This window comes from Lithobates pipiens, unplaced genomic scaffold (assembly GCF_037356315.1).
Source record: "Lithobates pipiens isolate NorthernLeopardFrog02 unplaced genomic scaffold, aLitPip1_a1.2 Scaffold_18, whole genome shotgun sequence".
NCBI lineage: Eukaryota > Metazoa > Chordata > Amphibia > Anura > Ranidae > Lithobates > Lithobates pipiens.
The window spans coordinates 38171786-38184147 of record NW_027507758.1 but is presented as its reverse complement, the minus strand read 5'-3'; positions in this window follow the sequence as shown (position 1 = coordinate 38184147).

The following is a 12362-nucleotide window of genomic DNA, read 5'->3' as shown; positions in this document are numbered from 1 at the left end:
GGCCTGGGCTCCATCCAGTGTGCTGGACGGGTGATCAGCATATCTCCCAGAAAGACCTTTCATCATTTGTGTATGATGGGGGAGGAGGGTTGCTGGCAGACAAGCCTGCAGTGTCCTCCGGGGAGCCGGCTCTCATAGGGCTGCACTGCATCTGTGTGCTTAAAGTTTGTTTACCCAGGAGAAGTATGCAGTGCAGAGTGGGCCGGACTCGGGGGGGGGGGGGCGGGACTCTGGCTGGGGAGAACAGACATCGGACTGAGCGGCAATGCATGGAGCAGGAGAGGGGTACTCTGAGGAGCCGGCTGAGGACACAGGTCATGCGGGGAATGCACAACTAAAGAGCAGCCAGTGCGATAGTCGAGCATGGAGCTCTGCTAGTCACTCTCCACCTCCAGCCACCCGTGTGCATGGTGCACTGGTACCCCTAGCTGCCTATGCTGCTGCTGGCCATATGTAGAGGAGGCTGCATGGGCCCCCTGCAGCACAGGGCCCAGTTGCGGTTGCGACTGCTGCACCCCCTATAGTTACACCCCTGCTACTTTACATTGTAGCAAAGTGTCATTTCTTCAGTATAATAAAAAGCACGTAATCTGTTTGGACCCCAATGCAACATAAGCATGCCTCCATCCCTGTATTAATAAAAGGAAATTAAGAAAGTGGATTATGGGACTTTAACTGAGGCATGGATATGTGTTTGAAATGGTCTAGGATACCTAAAATTTAATTAATTGTCACTGTCCCTGCGGGGAAAATCTGTATACCCATAGAAAGTTGCTAATCAATCCAATAAATTAACTACAAATACTAAATAGTAGGTATATATAATGTATCATAATATATAATACATGGGTCATGCAAAAAGAAGCATAATTAATTGTAGTAATAATCATGTTGACATATTTAATGTATATAATGGATAGACATAATTGGTACAAGCAATCACAATTAAAAAATTTAATTGATATACAGAGCAGGTGAACATGGTTATCCTAATAAATATAACTATAAATGATAAAAGAAATTCATGATTATAGCAAACTTAACTTGGCATCCCTGAGTATGGACTCTACGCGTTTCATGGCAATTTCAGCCAATCATCAGGAGTGGGATGCATCAAAAATGGCTAAATAAAGAGATGAAATGAGTAAGTAAATAGGTCGGTCACAGTCTCAAATGAAAAATCATTGCTTTCAAAAAGAGAGCAGGTATTAAAAGTAGATGCATTACCTTTGGCCACGTTCAGATGAATAACCCAACAGACCCAAAAAGGGAATAGGATGGTGGCACTGAATGAGTCCCATAATCCACTTTCTTCATTTCTTCATTTCGTCATTTCTTCAGTGTTGTCACATGAAAAGATAAAAGAAAATATTTACAAAATTGTGAGGGGTGTACTCACTTTTGTGAGATACTATGGAGGGACACTCAGACACACACACTTCATTCATCAACTCATATTTTCACATTCATGAGGATTCCTCGACACCTTGTACTTTGAAACTCTGAGGATGCAAGACATAATCCCTCTTTAAGCAGAAGCCATCTTGGAAACCACGGCAGCCATTTTAAAACTCTGGTAACCTTCATTTCAGACCAGTAGCCATTTTGTAAAGGGTAATTATGTCGTATTTATTTTTACCTTATATTCATTTGTGTTATCTTAAATATTGATTTATTGATTATAATATACAGTTGGGATAACTATTTCTCTCGAGTCGATAACCATCTGGTAGATTTTTCTCTAAGCTTCAATTTTTCGTTATAACTTTTATAGTTTCCATTCTATTGACATAGCAAACGCCTAATTTTATTTCACATTATTGATCACTTACTTACCCGCAGTATAGTAACGGTTGAATTTGTGAAGTACAGACGTTCTGTTTAATGGACATATTTACTTGGTTATTGATTCTACAGGGAAGTTTTATAATTTCTGTGTCATTTAAAGAGTACAACACTGCCATTAGCGGGTGTTTTAATTAGTTCTCTTGCTTTTATGTAACAATTGTTAGTCTGTGTTCATATTTATTGATCCTGTATCTTAAAAATAGTATTGTTTAAAATTACTAATTTCATAACTACAATACAGGAAAATTATGCTCCTAATCATGACACAACCAAAAACAAAGATGTATTTTATTGGGATTTTATGTAATGGACCAACACAAAGTGGCACATAATTGTGAAGTTGATGGAAAATAATAAATGGTTTTCAAATTTTTTACAAATAAATATCTGAAAAGTGTGGCGTGCATTTGTATTCAGCCCCCTTTACTCTAATACCCCTAACTAAAATCTATTGATACCAATTGCCTTCAGAATTCACCTAATTAATAAATAGAGTCCATCTGTGTATATAATCTCAGTATAAATACAGCTGTTCTGTGAAGCCCTCAGAGGTTTGTCAGAGAGCCTTGGCGAACAAACAATATAATGAAGGCCAATGAACTCACCAGACAGGTCAAGGATAAAGTTGAGGGGAAGTTTAAAGTAGGGTTAAGCTATAAAAAAAAAATATCCCAAGCTTTGAAAATCTCACGGAACACTGTTCAATCCATCATCTGAAAATGGAAAGAGTATGGCACAATTGCAAACCTACCAAGACATGGCCGTCCACCTAAACTGACCAGCCGGGCAAGGAGAGCATTCATCAGAGAAGCAGCTAAGAGGCCCATGGTAACTCTGGAGGAGCTGCAGAGATCCACAGCTCAGGTGGGAGAATCTGTTCACAGGACAACTATTAGTTGTGCACTCCACAAATCTGACATTTATGGAAGAGTGGCAAGAAGAAAGACATTGTTGAAAAAAAAGCCATAAGAAGTTCCATTTCAGTTTGCCAAAAGCCATGTGGGGGACACAGCAAACATGTTGAAGAAGATCCTCCGGTCAGATATGATCAAAATTGAACTTTTTTGCTTAAAAACAAAATGCTATGTGTGGCAGAAAACTAACACTGCACATCACCCTGATCACACCATCCCCACTGTGAAACATGATGGTGGCAGTATCATGTTGTAGGGATGTTTTCTTCAGTGGGTACATGGAAGCTGGTCATAGTTGATGGGAAGAAAGGTGGAGCTTTCTGGGATGACAGCTATGCAGACCAATTTGATGCAGTGTACAGTGTAAGATCTGAGCACTGACAGGCTGAACCGCCACCCCTTCAACCTTGGCAGAAATGCTGGCAGTACTTCTATGTCTATTTCCCAAAGGCAACCTCTGGATATGACACTGAGCATGTGCACTCAACTTCTTTGGTTCGACCATGATGAGGCCTGTTCTGAGTGGAACCTGTCCTGTTAAACCACTGTATAGTCTTGGCCACCATGCTGCAGATCAGTTTCGGGGGTCTTGGAAATCTTCTTATAGCCTGGGCCATCTTTATGTAGAGCAACAATTCTTTTTTCAGATCCTCAGAGAGTTGTTTGCCATGAGGTGCCATGTTGAACTTCCAGTGACCAGTATGAGAGAGTGAGAGCGATAACACCAAATTTAACAGCTTGCAGACCAGCCGCTGCAGTTTTACTGTGGCAGGTTGACTCCGCTGCATGAAATCACGTTATTGTACGTGATCTCGCAAAGCTTGGATAGCAGGCACGCGCATGTGCCCTTCATGAGCTCTGTGAGTCCGACCGTGGGTCCCGTGGATTAGATGTCCACGGGGATACCCGCGATCATCTCACGGGGAGGAAGAATGGGAAATGCTGATATAAACAAGGATTTCCCTGTTCTGCCTAGTGACAAGACACTGATCGCATCTCCCTGTAATCGGGAGCGGTGATCAGTGTCATGTTACACACACCCCCTCCCCCCCCACCCACAGTTAGAATCACTCCCTAGGACACTGCAGCACCCCCTCCTGGTTAACTCCTTCAATGCCAGTCAAATTTACACAGTAATCAGTGCATTTTTTTTTTGTTTTAATATTTTTATTGAAGAAATAGCAGGTTAGAAATAAAAAGACGGATGGATAGTCGATGTGATGTTGTTTGACTAAGATCCATCTACGGAGGTGGTATATGTGTACAGGGAATGCGGGGAATAGAGTAAAGAAGGTGTTAGGAAAGGAGGGGGGAGGGGAATTCAAGATTGGGTGTAAGGTGTATTTGTGAGGTAATTTGTACTGTCCCCCAAGCTATGAGGAGTTCAACATAATGTTGCTATATTCTGTAATTTCTTTAAAATGTAACCAGCAAGCCCAAGTTTTATGAAATTTAGTCAAGGTATCTCGTGCTTGCTGGATTAAATCTTCCATCCCAGAATCAGTGCATTTTTAATCGGACTGATCGCTGCATGAATGTGAATGGTCCCAAAATAGCACCGAAAGTTTCCGATGTGTCCGCCATAATGTCGCAGTCACGATAAAAATTGCCGATTAGTAAAGAAAAAATATTAATAAAAATGCCATAAAACTATCTCCTATTTTATAGACGCTATAACGTTTGCGCAAACCAATCAATAAATGCTTATTGCGATTTTTTTTAACCAAAAATATGTCGAAGAATACGTATCGGCCTAAACTGAGGAAAAAAAAAGTATTTTTATATATTTTTTGGGAATATTTATTATAGCAAAATGTAAAAAATAATCATTTTTTTTCAAAATTGACGCTCTTTTTTTGCTTACAACGCAAAAAATAAAAAACACAGAGGTGATCAAATACCACAAAAAGAAAGCTCTATTTGTGGGAAAAAAAGGACGTCAATTTTGTTTGGGAGCCAAGTCACACGACCGCGCAATTGTCAGTGAAAGCGACGCAGTGCCAAATCTCAAAAATGCTCTGGGGTTGAAGTGGTTAACTGCTCCCCATTTACACCTGAGACCTTCTAACACTAACTAGTCACATGATTCTGGGGAGGGAAAATGGCTAATTGGGCCCAATTTGGACATTTTCACTTAGGGGTGTACTCACTTTTGTTTCCAGCAGTTTAGACATGAATGGCTGTGTGTTGTTATTATATGTTAAGAAAGGTGCAACTGATATTAATTCCTCCTTATCTCAGCACAATGACATTCAAATATATATATATATATATATATATATATATATATATATATATATATATATATATATATATATATATAAATAAATATGTACATACAATTAGGATTCCCTAAAAATATGCGAAAGCAGTCGCTTACTTTAAAAAAACGAAATATCTTCCATATGATAAACACACCAATTAGACAAATAACGTCAGATGACATTCATCATAAGGAGCGCTTCTGTCCATAATAAAATGACCAGGCTAACTTTATGTTCAATTTAAAAGATTAACAGTAAGCATAGGATAGCAGTATCTAAAAGATACTTATCCTCATTAAAACATTCCCTTTGACAAAGACGTAAGGACGAAACGTGTCAGCCTGTGACCTTACGACGACCGGAAGTGATGCACAGATGCCTTGCGTTCCAAATAACTGAGAGTAGAGAAACCGGAAGTGTTGCTTGGCGGTGCGTGGAGTGGCGAGTTGCGCTGAAACACACCACGGAAGCAGCCAACATTCTCCTCAGAAAGTGACTGATAATAACGCATGACAACAGGTTATACGGTCAAAATTGGACAAGGATTGTGGAATGTTTTAATGGGGACAAGTATCATTTATGGAGGAAATTCAATAAAAGCGTATAAATTAAACAGAACTGGACCATGTGGAGCTTTTCTCTCTTCTTATATGGCGGTTCTGGTTGATCGTTTGAAAATTCTGGCGTAAGAAAAGCACAAAGAAGCAGGCTCTGGGGATATCTTAGTGAAGCTTGATACTCTTGGAAGTTTGGTGCGTTTGAACCCCAGAGGAGAGTGTGACGCACTGGTGGAGTGATCTGGTGAAAGGGTGCATGCCCAAAAAACAACATTGATATCACCATTTGTGTTTGGACTCTATTTCTTATGTGTGTGTGTGTATGATAGATATATATATATATATATAAATCATACATACACATATATATATTATATATATATATATATATATATATACATATATATATATATATATATATATATATATATATATATATATATATATATATATATATAAATAAAAGTACATACTGCAGCTTTCCTCATCACAACACTGAGATTAGCTCAGGTAGCTATAATGAAGACTGACCCTCCCGTTCAGAAATCAGTTTGAAAAACAACACAGGAAAACAGCTCTTTTTTTAGAGCAGAAATATATTTCCATATTTATTGCCATCAAAACTAGATAAATTTTCTCGAGAGACAGACTCTCTTTAAAAATAGGGAAACACAAAGATCATTTATTTATCACCTACAGTATATGAGCCTTGGCAAATAAACACTAAATACAATTGCTATTCCTTTTTTTTCTTCAGAACTGAATGGATTATTATGAACAATTCACTTTCTCACTCACAATCACCTGGCACACAATGGTTACAGATAGAACAGTTTAATGTATTAGATGTAGTGTGTGCATCTGTCTCTGCAGTGAGACCCGATCCTTCATGGTTCACCGTCCCTGCTTTTATGAGCGCTTTTGATTGGTAATTGAGAAAATAAATCTTTGAAGGACCTACATAAATGCAAAATACAAAGAAAAAGACATTACATTTTTTTCTGCAGGTGCCAGATAATATATTTCATAAGGGGCCTCCTGAGACCAATGGAATATAAATGATTTTTTTTTTTTTTTTTTTAGCCAGAGATTTAGTTTTGACATTCAGGCTATAAATGCTTTTGTGATGCACTGTCAACGGCAACCTATATGTTTTCTCTCGCGGTGACTCCATTGTGTATGATCTATATGCAAGCCATTGTGACTCTGACTATACATCTAGGAAGAAGAAAATAATAAACTGTGTGTGGCGTTTAGTGACCTCCGTAGTGTCTTAAAGGGGTTGTAAACCCTTGTGTTTTTTCACCTTAATGCATCCTAAGCATTAAGGTGAAAAAACACCTGGCAGTCACCGCCCCCCCATCCAACTTACTGAGCCCTTCATCTCTTTGGCGGGAATGTGCTGTCCCTCTCCCCACGGGGTCCTGGCTCTTGATTGGATAGATTGAATGCCGTGCAGCCATTGGCTCCTGCTTCTGTCAATCAAATCCAATGACGTGGGCACTGGGGGGGGCGGAGCCGAGTCCTGCATTCGGCCTCTATGGACGCCGAATGCTGGACTCGGGAGCATGCCCGCAGGGGGGTTATATGATGTGGGGAGAAGCCGTGAGAGCCGCCAAGGAACCCAGAAGAGGATGTTCGGGACCACTCTGTGCAAAACAAGCTTCACAGTGGAGGTAAGTATGATATGAAACAGTGTGATTCCACCACCTTAAGAAGTGCAGGCTTACCAGATAGCCACTAGGATATCACCCACTCCTGGGTAGTGAAGATCTCCCGCTGCTGTGTACGACCACTGCGAGCAATTTACCGACCTGGTGTTCTCATGAAATTCTGACACAGGAGATCCAGCAGTCCCGGTATGACAGTATCAGCTGGCAGGCTCAAAAACTGCTAATGCAGCACTCAATTCAGCGAATGGGGAGTTGATGGGGGTGAACAATCTCATCACATGGAAAAAAGACGAGAAGGTATCGCCATAGGTAAAATCCAATGGTTTTAATGATGAAAAAGACTGATCAAAGTCAGTCAGTACATACAAAAATGCATTGTGAACCTAGCGCACAATATAAGCCGGCCGGCAATGTTTAAAAGGACAGAAAAAACACACAAATGCGGAGCGTGACAGCATGTCACCATGTACTGTCACGCTCTGCATTGCACGGGCGTGTTTTATCCTTTAACCTTAATTTCATTCCCACCAGTCATCAGGGTTAAAAAGAGCCGAGATCCCTGGGCAGAGAGATAGCGCATCCCTGTGGGTCAAGTTCCAGGGCTCAGGTAAGTAAAACGGGCGGGGGCTGGGGGTCGGTCACTGCCAGGTGTTTTTTCACCTGTAGCACTATCCCCTGAAGGAGCTGCTGGTTTGAATTGGGCTTACCGTTACCTTCTCCTCCTCGATCTGTGTCTAGGGGTTCCCATGGTAGATGGCCCAGTAACTTGAAAGACTGACGACAGAATCTGCATAAAGGGATTTTTATTTGCAAAATGTAGACAACAAACAGTCTCTTAAATTGGAGGGTCAGGATGAAAGCTCAGGTACTATTACTGTCAAAGTCAATAAATGAAGGACTTGCTTACTTTGACTGCATCCAGAGAATAGCCATTCACAACTGGATGTTCACTCAGGTTGGACAGTCCCTCTCTCACAAAGCCTAGCAGCAAACAAGGTGTTTTACTCAGGAACAAGTCTCTGCCACAAACATTGTTGTAGAACATACAAGAATAAGTCTCAGCCACAGACGTTGTTGTAGAACACGTAGGAAACTAAGTTTGTAGAACACTTGTGTGATACCTGGATCTTTCAGCCAGCTTGGCGATATCCACGAGACCAGATTCACTATGGTACTTCAGCCCTTCTCAGGCTCTTGCTAAGAAACCAACACGTACGTGGTCTTCTAACTGAAGAGTCCTGCCCTGGAATGCTATGAAGCTACTGGGTCTCTCCCAAACCGTAGGCAGCACCCAAACACCTCAGAATCCTCCTTTCGTTTCCTTGCCTCGGGCTAGCCAGCCCAGAGACAACAAGTCAGGTGGATCCGCACCCCAGGCCATAGCCTTCCTGGGGGCTGGTCAGGAGGACCAGGACCATGAAGTCAGCACATCCTTCTGGACCAGAACCCCGAATCAAGTGATATCCGCATCTTAAGTACCCTCCCCAGAAAGCACAGCAAGAGCGCCACTCCCAATGGGCGATCTTCGAGAGAGAGTAAACTTAAAGCACCCAACTAGACTGTAGTTCCATGCATGCCAGAAGTGACAGTGCCCCCTGTGGCCAGGCTGAACATCCCACAGTCCAGTCTGACTGATGCTGAGATCCAAATTTAAACTATTTTACCCAAACCAAACTGCAGTTCAGGTGTAACCTTAACTTGAGAAAAACGTGCTCTTCAGGAGCCGGCGCTACACACCTTAAGGATGCATTAAGGTGGAAAACACGTAGGTTTACGACCCCTTTAAGCTTTGGCAATAAAACCTTGAAGCTGATTGGTTTATATGCAGAAGTAAGCCTCATTTTGCACTTTCCAGCTTTAGTAAATAAACCCCTGTGTGTTGGATAGTGTATGTGTAGGGAGAGGTTGGTGCTATACAACTATATTGTGTTACATTACTGTGAATTGCAGTGTGGTGGGCTACATATTAGTGTGAACATCCTAAGTATTCAAAGTGCATAGACCTGTAAGTCTTTTTTAGGACTATTTTTTTGTGAGTCAGCAACAACTTCAGTTGCTGTTTAGCCGATGACCAGTGTAGAGGATCAGCATGGTGCCACAATGAGCCAAGTGTAGGCTTGAATCTTGCCATAAGTCCCCAACACCCACCCAACCTTCCCCAGCAGTTTTTTTGACCAGTAAAGAGCCTTCTTCACAGCCTGTGGAACAGAAGAAAAATGTTTTCTAATCAAGCCTATGCCCCGTGTCTCAAATTGCTCACTTTGCAGCTGCTCTTGTTCCATTTTGAAGAGCTGGCTCACTTTCATGAGCATTTTATATTTACATTGACTTTTAAATTATTTTGTCCGGAAGGCCATTCCTGTCCTCCTCCAGTGTGTGGAGGAGACCATTCTGTCAGTGGCAGGGTCCACATGGCTAGAGGCACATGGTTGAGCTAGCTTGGGCAGGGATGCTACATCTGCTTCTCAGTTCACAGGGTCAATTTGCTGGAAGCTGGGAAGGTTGCCAGACAGGGAACACTGTTGGTTGTACTACCCTATCTCTTGTTCATTGATATAGGCTTATAGATATTTGTTTATCAAATAATGCACTTTAATGTTGTTTTCTTGTTGTTGGCCTAACCAAGCTGCTTACATACGATCCAGTCACTGAACATTATTTGTGGATATTGTCTCTGAAATAATACACTCCTGTCTTTTCTGTTTCAATTTGTTGCCTATTAAAGCACTTGCATACTTTACCGATGCAAGACAGTTCCAACCAAACTCATACCTACATTTTTTTAGACCATGCTGTCACTGACAGAGTCCACATGGTTCAGCAACCATGGGCAGGCATGCTACATCTGCTTCACAATTCAGAGGGTCAATTTGATGCCAGCTGGGAATGATGCCAGACAGGAAACTAGTTGTACTACCTCATCTCGTGTGCATTGATATACAGAAAGTATTTGTTTATCAATTGATACACTTTAATGTTGTTTTCAGGAAAAAAACAACCTCATCTCTCCTTTTTTATATTGCAGACTAACCGAGCTGCTTACATACTGTCCAGTCCCTGAACATTATTCGTGGCTACTGTCTCTAAAATTATACAATCCTGCCTTTTCTTTTTCAATTGTCTGCCTATTTAAGCACTAGAATTCTGTTCTCATGCTAGCCAGTTCCAATGAAAGGCATGCCTAAAGTTTTTATTTTATTTTTTAAGGGATTGATTGAGGACACAGGGATGATAAGGTGTCACGTACCTTGTGGCAGAGCCTGACATGTAGAGGGAGATCTCACTTTTGGCCCTGGCCAAAGAATCACTGATGTTGGGGCTGTGGCTGCGAAAGTGCGGTGAGGTAAGAGTGCCTGTAAGATCTTCTGTTGGTCGCAGAGGTGCATGGCAGGTGCGTCCCCACAGTTGAAAGGCTGGATAGCTGAAGCAGTGGATGGCAGCATGAACAGAAAACCTCAGGTTGTGTGGGTAGCAACTGGTAACAGATACAGTAAGACTGGCAGCACACAGCAGATGGAGGACCAGCATCACCAGGCACAATGCAGAGTAGGACAGACAGATGACTGGAGGGTCAGGCAAGCCAGGTCAGCAGCAGATGATTAGGTATAAGCATAAACGGCAGGCAGAGAATAGTCAAGATGCAGACAGAGGTTAGCAGCAGGATGTGTACAGATAAGTTAAGTCTTAAGGCAAGCTGTTGTCAGGACAGGTGGAGTGCAAGCATGGTCAGGATAAGCTGGGTCAAACACAGAAATCAAGCAGGGGAACATGGGTAAAGCTGCAGATCAGACAGCAATGTACTAGTGCAGCTGCTGCACTTATATAGGTCATTTGGCACCAGCATTAATGGTGAACACGCGTGTGGCTATTTGTGTGCCTGTGCCCAACAAGACGACACCTGCAGGGCTGCTAATGTGCATGCACATTTCCCTTTGCCTCGATGTTTCGGCAAAGAATTACATACAATTTGAACAGCAGTGTGATTCCTGTTGGAATCACGTGCAGTTTCTTGCACCACTCCTGTGTGAGTCTAGGCTAAAATCACTATGACAAGCCTGGGTTCACTTTTTTATGGGCTCAAATCGCACCACAAAGCTATCAGTTTTGGCACTGGAGCTTTTTCACAAGTAAGAGCCCAGATAGCAAGGATAACTTGCCACACATTTGTGGCAGTGTTGAATTGTTAGTCTGTTAACTTTCTGCACATTTTCACTGTCAAGTACTCTTGTACTGGTACACTTGCAGAGCACTTGAAGCACAAGTTCTAGTTGAAATTTTTCCAATTTGTAGACAATTTGCATTGCAGGTCTCTAGCAAGAGCAAAGTTGCAGTGGTGAGTCTACAGCAAGAGCTCTGTAAGTCCACAGCATGAAAATTCAGACACAGTGACCCCTGTGGTGGGATGACTATTGCACAACATAACTAAACCAGAACTTGCAGCAGACTTGCAGAATGTTTGCAAAGAAAGTTGATCCGGAGTCATGCAATGCAGACTTGGTGTAATTTGTGCAACAAACCTGTGAAGCCTGGCAAGTCTAGCAATAGCTCAGCAAGTCATTTTCAAGCTTGCAAGATATTCGCTTGCTATCTGGGAGTACTGGTATTGATATTGGTGCAACCCTGATACCAGTATAAGGAAAGTATCTCCTCTATTCCACCAATGTTTTCCAATTTTGCCCTGATTGACCTTCACAGGCAATATATTTTCTCTTTTGCACAAGATTTACAGATTTGAAAAATTAGCATTTTGTTAATTTGTCTGTATTTAGTTATTTAGTAAAGTGAAATTCCTCTTGCAAAATCATAACTTAAGTTTCATTTCTTACTTTTAGAGGAGCGAAAGTAGAGAAGTATTTTTTTTTTTTTTATATAAACAAATTACCATATAAATATGGGGTGTTGCTGACACTGTGATATTTTTCTTTATAGGCTAATCCGAAGAAAATTACCAATCAGTAAATTGTTCCGCTGCAAGTATAATATTCCTAACAATTGCCTTTTTTACATTTTAAATAATTATAGATGCTACTTTTGTTAATCAACAGCAACTGGAATAAATTAAATTGCACAGTTAAATATAAACAAACGGAAAAATAGCAAATAAAA